We start from the raw sequence: 10,802 nt of genomic DNA on the forward strand, positions 1-10,802 counted from the left end.
GAGCTCGTGGAGGCGCACAACGTCAACCAACTGGAGAGACTAAAGCTGACAAGGACGGGAAGAGTCCTGCTGCAAGATCTGGGCTACCAAGTCGAGGATGAAAGGCACCTACCTCAGCGTATCCCACACGAGATCAGAGACAAGCTACACGTAAGTACCATTCCCAGAAACATGCATCCCGAGTACGACAAGGAAAGGAGACAGGCGAGAACACAGGCGCTCAAGCGCATACTCGAACGCACCAACAGCAAAGAAGAAAACGTTAGATATACAGATGCAGCTGCGTACAGTACCAACGACCGATTCGCAATCAGCGTGGTCGACGAGAAGGGCGAACAACTTACAGCCACATCCATACGTGCCAAGGACGCGAGCACAGCGGAAGAGGTGGGCATAGCCCTGGCCATCGCAACGTGCAAGAAGGCCATGGTTACCGTGGTGACGGACTCACAAGAAGCATGCCGAAGCTATATGAATGGAAGGATTCGAAAGGCAGCGCTTCAGATCTTGAACACCACCAAGATAGAAGCAGCACAAATCCTCTGGACACCGGGGCACGAGTCTCTCACGGGGAACCAGGCGGCGCACGCCGCGGCTCGAGATCATGCACGCCGAGCCATCTCCGACGCGCAGAGAACGCGTACCGACGACTGTGAAGAGGATGAAGAACGCATATCCAAGAAGTACTCGGATATCTTGGCGCACTACAGGAAGCAGAGGCGTCGCTACCCGCCCGCGCATAAGACGATGAGTAGGGACCAAGCGGTAACCTGGAGAAGACTACAGGCTGGAACGTACCCGCACGGAACACTGCTGCACGCCATGTACCCGGGCATCTACGGGCGAGACTGCAAGTTCTGCCCGCCGGACACGCCGAACACCTTGCGCCATATGGTGCTGGAGTGCAGAAATAACCGCGAAGTACCACCGTCATCATCGCCACCAAGCGATAGCAACCAGGAAGAAGCGGATATGGAGGAAGAATCGAAAGACCAGTGGGAGGCTCTGCTGGTGACGCAAGACCTTGACAGCCAGCTGCGGTTGGTGAACAGGGCTCGGGCGGCGGCAGCGAGCCATGGCTACCTGGACTGAGGAGGCCACCCACCTTTGGGCTCAAGAAGCCTGGTCTTAAAATAAAGTTTATTTCTCTCTCTCTCTGATTTCCCTAATACATTTTCTGCTATACGAGAGGCACCCTTTTAAGTGCCACGTACGCCCTCATTAAAAAAAAAAAAGAAAGACACGCGCGGTTCACTAGAAGAAGACGAAGAGCCGGAGCGCATCGTTCTGCGATTTCTTCTCTCTGAAAAATGGGTGAGAACCACTTATAATTGAATGAAGTAGCATGCAGTCGATTAGTTTTAGTGTTAATGACTGTACCTGCAACTTCACGCCCAAGCCGGCAGCGGTATACTCGTCGACTTATGGGCCTCGCTTTGTTGCAGGGCCATTTTGTGTCATAATGAATGATGTGATTTTGCAGCGCAAAACTACAGAACAGACAGGTTGGCAGACGCTAATATTTCCTGCACAGTATTATTGCGCTACAATATCGTGTCATTTAGTAAGCACCAACTCGGCCAGAAAAAAGTCATGTCATATTGTTTTATGTTTCCAGCAGGCGGGCGCACTGCAATCGCGCAGGCAGTTCTTAAAGGGACTAGGAAGGCAAATACTAAGTTGACGTTGAGTGTTAAAATACCATTCCAGAAACTCGCAACTCTTGTTTCGTGCCAAAAAAGGACTTAGTTTACGAGAAAATTGTATCTGAAGGGTCCGAATACCTTTTCTGTAATTCGAATCTCCCGGTACTCAACCGGGGGATTGGTGACGTTGCATATGTCACGTACGAGCGCAGTATCACTCGTATCGTGCACTTCCTTTTGTCCTTTGTCCGGGTTGCGCTTCCCACACCTAGAAATATATTCAGTCGTCAACTCACCGAACTTGCTGTGTTAAAACAGGCAGGTGAATTCGCCGCTGCAGCGGCTTTTTGGTCAAGTGGCGTAGAACGTTCGGGCATCCAGCAACATTACATGGAAGTTCAATTCTGAGGTACTTGTAGTTTGCGCGAATTTCGCGAGTCAGCAAAGCCTGCGCAGCACTATATGACAAAGACACTGAAACGCGAGAGCGTGAGCGGCGCGGAATCAAGCGAAAACGAAACCTTTCGACCGTCCGCATTGTTGTCAAGGGTAATGTTAACGAGATTTTTTCTAAAGGTGAAATAGAACTGGACAAATAGCATATTCATTCGTGTTATAATACAGTACAAGGATGTTTTTTTGCAACGAGTGGTTGAGTACTAGTGACAGAATTTAACTGAGCAGTGCTTTCGTCATCGGGCCAGTCCTACAATTACCTCAATTTCTCGAGCAGAGCTTTTATTGCTCTGCTTGCAATAATATTGATGCCTTAGAGATTCTCGAGCACTAATATGTCACTTTAGCTTGACTTAATATTTGCCTTTAGTGTCCGTTTAGTTTTGGGTTTGCTGTCGCCATTCAAGCGCACAAAAGAGATACGGCCGTCGACATCATCTAATGTGCAATGAATGTATTAAATGCAGTGATACAGGGAATGCACGCAATGCAGTAAGTGGCAATGAATTGTTAATCTGTGTTGTCTTCATGTAGTTTTGTCTTACAAAAAATTGAGTCCCTCAGTTCCTCTTATTCTTCTGGCGCATCGCAAGGCAAGGGCTTAGAATTTGGCAACCAAGATGCCGTAGCATACGAGGGTTTATTCTCCAGTTGCCTTCCACGTCGTGGCTGTAGTTCAAAGGATTTACCACATCCAATGCCTTGGTGGTGAGCGGCACTGGCTAACACTCCCAGTGCTAATCTCGTGCTCATACACGAATACACAGGAAGTAAAACGGGGACAGAATTTCCAGAGGATCGCATGCGTAATGTGGAATATCTGGCTGTGGCCCCCATCTGCGTCAAGCTGTCTTTTCGTCCCCTTTCACTTCTGTTGTCATTGCTTCTACAGAGTAACTAAAAAGGACAGTTAATTTTCCAATGAATTCTTCGACTTGTATGTTGGAGCGATTTGCTTGTAAGTAGAGATGTAGCTCATCTTGGAGGTATTTGCTTGCCTCGGCATCTCTCCTGCCTAGAAAACAAAGTGAGAGCTAATGATTTGGAAGCTATACGACTACTACCTTTCGAGTGATTACTGAGATCTCTGGCGATTGGCAAGGCGTAGGAAGCTTTAGGCAACTTGGAAATAATCATTCACCTGAAAGTAGCATGCGGCTACGAAGCAAAGTCTGACGGGTTTTTCAGAAAGACAACTCCACCGGTGGAGAAATATTCGTAGGGGCCCGGGGATGGAGCCCTTATAACCTGTTGCTGCTTAAGGGTGGATGCGATTTCCCGTTTCGTTACAACCTGTTATCCCGTCTCTTTCGTTGTATGGGGATGTCTGTGAACACGTTTTCTCTTTCAAAATGAATAATGCTAAACAAAAAAGAACAGTTATCTTGGAGTAATTTTTATACTGTAATAAACACAAAAAATGTTAAATCATTAATTGCGTGGACTGTTATGCCCTACAGTTAGCGAAAAGTAAGTACACAACTAACCCGTGTGGTCGCAATTTACGTCGCGGTACACGCACCGCTGCTCCTATCTACGCTGCCGTGTCGGTGTTTGATGAAAATGTTTCTCCTATGTTTCTTTTTTTTTCAGTGTAAAGAAAGGTGCTGCGTGCGCCTTTATTTCTATCTCCTGCGCCGCGATTGCCGTGTCCGCCCTTCTCATATATGATGTCATAAATATAGGTGAGTTGCTATAGTCAACTATAGAACGTTCAAGCCTTCAAAAAGATTGCCGTTAAGCCGGGAACATTACAGCGGGACTGCTGCACTATATATTAGAAAGCAGCGAACCACAATATTTTGCATTGTTCGATTGTATAGTCTTGTATGTGATTATTAAATATATAATGTTGTACAGCACTTTTCATACTGGCAGAACGTACATATCTTAATAATAAAAAAAGAACTTGGTTTTAGGTTCTTGAGTTAGAATTTTTTCTAAGGCAGAATGCTTCATAGCTGTCAGCTTATATATTTTATTGGATCATTCTTGCTTTTAACCCAGGCAAGAGCACCACCGACAAAACTGCTTTCCTGAAACGCACGACAACGCAAGCCTCAGGTAATTTTACAAGGTTTCCAAACTAAAATATATTGGCTCACTACCAAACAGCTTATACCCCTGTTACATGGCACATTTAATGTCACTCACACTAAATGACATTCATAACGAATGTCATTGCAGTCTTGCGTTCTCTGCCTACGTTTGCATTCGCAATTGATGGAGATGGTTATCGGCACGCAGGCATTCGGCAATCGACATGTATAAATTTAGGTGGCGCTGCGCCCTGCGTAAATCGGCGAGTTTGTCTTCCTACGCTTTCAGCAGCGCGCGCGTCTTGTCGTCGGTTCAGTGCGCTTTTCGCTTCTCGTTCACCGCTGATGAAGCTGCAGAGTTGGCTTCCGTGGTTGGTGCATTGGCTTTAGTGTGGCGCCACATTGAAAAAAAATGTGCAGAAATGGAAAAAGGAGACGAGCGTTTGTAAACATGACCGACAACAGGTTCTAGCGTCCAGTCGGAGACTGGGAACAAGAATATAGCTGCACAACCTGCTTCAGCTATGGTGCTGTACGTCATAAAATTATTAAATACTTCATGCCCGTGTAGAAGCAACAAAAATTGCGTTAAGTGGAAAGCTTTAGCTCGGGCACAACTCCGACGCGGCCTATGAAAGTTCATGTAAAATGCAAAAACGTTTTTCTGAGATAACCCCTGGACCGATTTTAATGAAATTTGTTGCATTTAAGAGAGAAAGTTATATTCTAGTGACTGTTGGAAGTGTAATTTTGATTTACGGCCTGAAGTTTGTTAACGAGATTTTCAAAAAGCTGAAAGTTAGAAAAAAGTAGAAGCACGAAGTTTACAAATTAATAGCTTTGCATGAAGTACAGATCTCTCAGTTATGTTAAATTAAAATATATTGGCACCTATTATACCATTGAAAGCGGACAAATTCGGTTTGTAATTTTATATCTTACATGAATTGGTTACGTTGTGTACAAGGGTTCTGCAAAAGGTGTATTTCCTTATTACTGAATATTTTGAGATTCATGCGCAACATATCAGTTCTGTCCGCTTTAGATGTACTATCAAATGCAATTCACGGAATTGTGACATCGTTTTTTCTTGCTAAGTTACGCAGTTGTAAACTTGATAGTTTCGTTGTCAGAAAATTTTCGATTTCTGCCATTTTTTTAATAAAAGAATTGAGCATATAAATAAATTCGATACCAACAGTCACTAGATTTCAAGTTTTTCTTTTAAGTGCAGCAAACCTCCTCAAATTCGGTGCAGTAGTTGCCAAGAAAAATGAATTCTCCTTTTACATGTATTTAGATAGGAGCACCCGAGCTAAAGCTTCCTCTTAAGACATAATCTCATTCGCTGCGAATGACGTTACACGTGCCGTGTGACAGTGGTATTTCTTGCGCTCATGTTTCCTTAGGCTGCTCTCGCTCGTGACAACTTATTTCAACCGGCACTAATGAGCCAGTACTCTGAGGTCACCGGTTGCGGTGGCAACATGAACTGAATGCACTTTTCCAGAAATATTTTTTTGTAGTTTTGTTTCTTGAGTTTTTTTATTATATTATCAAGGAAGCCTGATTCCTAAATATCTTGCTATATTTTTAGTACTCACATTTTAGCTAAAAAATCTTCCGTTCCGGTTACGGTGACATTACAGAATATTTGATAAAAATAAAGAACTGTGCGAAAAAACAAGAAAATATAAAGCTGTTTAGTAAGACAGAACCTGCGAAGAAAACTTCTGTAGTGAACAAGCAATGCAAATTTACAATACAATAAAAATAGGAGTAATATAACATATAGTATAATAGCTAAGTAAATTATTATTACAATCACAAAAGTCAGTTGTTAGGATGAAGAGAGTTGCTGCATAAAATATTTCTTAACTTGGCTCTTGAATATATGCTCTGTGGGGGATGATTTATTTGTATGTGGAATAGAATTCCACAGTACTATTCCCGCAAATGTGGTAGTGAACTTACCACAGTTTGTGCGCACTTTAGTTAAAAGACGATTATCGAGTTCAGAGAACCTACTCGTGTTAGTATTTACAAACGTTTCAATGAGAAAGCCATCTATATGTGCAATATTACGAAATAACTTATAGAGCACGATTGTTAACTTGAACTGAAAGAGCTGGTGAAGAGGATGAATGTTTAAACGGCAATAAAGTGGCGTTGCATTGCATAGCAAACGGCTGAATGTCATGAGACGAAGCGCCTGATTCTGCAGGCGTTGAAGTTGGCTGAGGTGAGCGAGGTATGTGTTACCCCAGGCTGCTACGCAGTAAAATAAATGGCTATGAATGGATAATGTGCGGCTGAAAATATGAGTGGGTTTTGATTATGGCGTGTACTCCAAAAGAAATATTCCAAACGGACAAGTGACTGCGCATGGCGATTGAATTTCAGATGCTTGTCTAAAACTACGCCAAGAAACTTTGTGCTATCAGATATTGGTATTAAGTTGTTGTCAAGACACACGGATATAGATTTCGAAATTAGTGTCGGGAAGGAATGAAAAACCATAAAAACCGTTTTTAGCGGATTGACGCGCAACATGTTCTTTCGACAGCAGGAAGTTATGTTATGCAGATCAACGTTAACGTTTTGCTGTAGCTCGTCGACATTATTAGCGCAAGTAAAAATAGTCGTGTCGTCTGCATGAAATATGCACTCGGTAATGGTCAGAACATTAGGTAGGTCATAAATATAGTAGAAACAGCAGTGGACCAAGGATCGAGCCCTGAGGAACGCCTTGATATATGTTCTTAGAAGAATTGAGGGTTTGCCGTCAATCTCCACAATTGGGGTGCGATTGGTTAGGTAGCTAGAAATAAACTGAAGTGGCGGGCCAGTTATGCCACAAGATTCAAGTTTATGTATTAGAATTTTGTGATTAATTGTGTCAAAACCTTTTGTTAATTCTATAAATACGCTTCCAACCAGCAAGGTCGATTGCCTTCTTGACTTTATCGGTGAAGGTCAGAAGCGCAAGGTCAGTTGAGCAACCCTGCCGAAAGCCATACTGTTTAGGTGATAGTAGATTGCATTTTGCTAGGTAGGATGAAAAACGTGTATGAACTTGTCGTTCAATTATTTTACTGAAAAATGAAAGAATACAAATAGGCCTGTAGATATTCAGAAGTTCGCGATTGCTTTTTTTTTTGTAAGCAGGTGTTATTTTACCAACTTTCAGAGAACTGGGAAATATGCCTGCTTTAAACATTGTGTTAACAATATCTGCTATGATAGGAGACAGTTCATTAGAAACTAATTTGATACGAGATGGGTGAAAAGAGTCTAGGCCAGGTCCAGTAGACCTAAGCGAAGATATAACACGAAGAGCTTCCTTTGCATTCGTAGGTCGCAAGTAGAAAGAGTGAAGATGAGGCAATGTCGGTAATGGGGGATCTGTTTGAGAATCGCAAGTACTACTAAAATACTCACTGAAGGCACTCGCGATACCAGCTGGGTGGCAGTATGTGTGTCTCAATGTTTATTTTTGTTAAATGCTCACGGCATTTATTATTTAAGAATTCGTTAATGACCTGCCAGTTGCGCCTCGTATTATTGCCATTATTCAATATCTTTTTCTGAAAGTAATCTCGTTTAGCACATTTAAATGCTACTGCAAGCGTGTTAGAATATTTTTTGAAACGAGATTTAAGTTCACAGTTAAATCGTTCACAAATTACCTTTTTGTGGAGCCGATTTTTCTTCAATATACATCGAAGTAGCGCTTTCGTGACCCAAGGTTTTCGAGGGGAACTGAAGAAACGAGTTAGGATAGATGTAATAGTGCATTCATGAATGCAGCGTGTAACTTCAGCCAAGAACAACTGATCAGCCTCTTCAGCGCAATATTCACAGAGTACGGTGGTTCAGTCATTTGGCTGTATCATAGAGATAAATTTTTGAGAGTCAAAGTGTACTTTCTCTTTCTTTTCAGCCGATTTGCATTTTTCTCTATCTAAAGTCAGAAATATAGGATAGTGGCGGTTATGCCGTGCTCAATGACTGCTGCTGTATAATCTGTAGTAAAGTTGGTTAATATGTGATCAATCAACGTATTAGATCCTGTTATATCACATCTAGTTGGAGGAGTAATTAAAGAAGCAAGGCCATAGCTAACAAAACACCCGAGATAATCAGAACATCATGGAATATTGGGGTCGATAATGTTTATGTTGATGTCTCCGCAGATAAAATTTTTGTTTTCGTTCGGAACAGTGCGCAACAACCTTTCAAACTGTAGACAAAACTCAGAGTATGACGGTGATGGTGAACGATAAATGCACGCTAACACTGTGCTCCGGCAATAAAATGAAAAAAAAAGCACTCTGATCAAATTCTAACGATATAGACTCGCAGAGCAAATTACAAAAGGCAAGATCATTGCGGCGTTTATATGGCAATGACGATTTATAGATATGGCAGATCCAGCGCCACGTGGCGTAGCAAGATAACAGTATTCTGCATTGTACTCTGGTAGCGCATATAGATTTCTATCGTCCAGTGACAACCATGTCTCCGATAGGCAGATGAAAGAGAAGTTGTGATTAATTATAGACAGAAATGCTATGAGGCTGTGATAGTTTTTTTCGTAGACTACGAATGTTAAAATGTATCAGCGATAACTTGGGAGTTTCATCACTGAAATATTTTTTTAAGATCTTGACAAGAAAACATTCTTGCGCAGGTTTAAGATACGCAGCCGCAAACACTAGTAAGCTAGGTGAAAACAGCAAGATCACCCGCACTAGAGATACGGAAGACACGGCTGTCATCTGTCTTTCGCGCCTTGATTATGCAGTGGTCTACCCAGAGGTGTTTCCAGCCTCTTGCTTTTTTCAGTTCGAGAGCTAGTGCGAACAATCAGTTTCTTTCTTGCGTGAGATGTTCATTTACATATAAGAGATTCTGATCCTTTTGTGTAAACCCAGGGGTCGCAGTGGTCAAGCGAGCCTTGCGAACCTTTTTCACGAACTCAGCTTTTTTTTTTCCTCGGGAACAAAAGTGTGCAATAATATTTGTTTCTTTTTTGGATGGTACAGGATGTGCAGTATCGACATCCTCAGGAGCGATTTTGTATCCTATAGCATCACCCATAGACTGAACAACCGCAAGACAGCTTTCACTTTTAGTTGCAGAGACACCTTCTATTTCTACTTTATTTAGTCGGGAGTACTGTTCCAGTTCAGAAACACTGCGTGCCAGGTGGCCATGTTCATCTTTCAGAGCCCTGTTTTCAACAGCAAGATTGTAATTCTGCTTCTTAACCGTCTCGAAAAGTTCATCGAACATGTTAAGGCTGTCACGCATCCCAGCAGCCTCAGCGCGTACAGCGTCCATTTCTTTTGCCAACTCAGCATTGGTTGGCATTGTGTAAACAGCACGCAATTTGGCAGCAGTGGCAGCGGTATACACAGCGGAAAATATGGTTGGAAAGCAAAGGAAAAAAAAAGACCAACCTGTGGCAAAAGTAGATTAGCAACTTACTGGCAACCGCAACCGCTGCTGCCAAAAGTGAGAGACAGTGCCAACAATGCTTGTTTATATGCTGGAACTCGACCGGTAGAGGGCAGACGCAGCAGACCAGTCACTGTCGTGACGAAGTGGTCAGCTGGGCACCGCATGTGCAGAGGCGGTAGCCTTTCCTTGCTTCAGCTCGTCAATTGTTCCGCATATGCTGTCCTGTGGTAAAAGTAGATTAGCAACTTGCTCGCGACCGCAACCGCTGCTGCCGAAAGCTTTCGTAAATAAGAAAGGAAAAGAAAACATTTTCATCTCGCATCTTGTAAGCTATTAGAAGCGAAGCTTTCGTGAAATGGTTAATCAAAGCCTACATATTTTCCCATTTCATTGCTACTGCTTCGGCGTAAAGGGAAGTGGCGAACGCACGCATGCACTCTCGCGGCACCCGCGCTAAGCGATGTGACACCAGCGGTGATCATCTCGAAGAGCTGGTTAGCTCCAGTGGTTGGCGCTGGCCGCGTCTCAGTGTACCTGCGATTTTGGCGTAAACAGCGAAGAAAGAAAACAAATTGTGGTGTAATGGGCTGCTGCTGTTCTGGGGGGGAACCGGTGTTCACCCCACCATCGGGCCGCGTTATTCAACTTTTCGTTCTAAAGCCATCAGCAGCACACAGAAGCCATGCTCAGAAAAGTCTGGGAGAGTTCACAAAGAAAGCTCTGCCTTAAAAAACCGTGCAGCGAGCTCCACCACCAAAATCCCAACTGAGCTGCGGACGAGTCCCGGCATACGAACCACTGCGGTGCACAGAACTCGCGACTCCGTTCGGCGCTCTCGGGTCACCCGCACTGACGGTGGCGAGAAGGTCAGCTCGGGCAGACACGAGCGACGCGACGCGAGCGGCACGGGAGTCGGGAAACGTCACGGCAGCAACCCGGACGTGAAGAATGCCACCAAAGGTAGGCCTGTGACGCCACATGTTATGCGAAACTTCATGTTTGCCGCTGTTTAGCGGTGGGTTTACGGAGATCTATATATAAGAATGATGCAGCGTAACCACAGCACCCCTCCCCAGTGACAAACCACCGTATAACCACTGAGTTCTTGTCCCGTTTTCCATAGTGGTTCAACGCGACTATTTTAGGAAGGAGCAGGCAAGCGAAAATAAAATGGTGATGTTTGCATTGTGATAAC

Source organism: Dermacentor albipictus, chromosome 4 (assembly GCF_038994185.2).
Source record: "Dermacentor albipictus isolate Rhodes 1998 colony chromosome 4, USDA_Dalb.pri_finalv2, whole genome shotgun sequence".
Taxonomy (NCBI): domain Eukaryota; kingdom Metazoa; phylum Arthropoda; class Arachnida; order Ixodida; family Ixodidae; genus Dermacentor; species Dermacentor albipictus.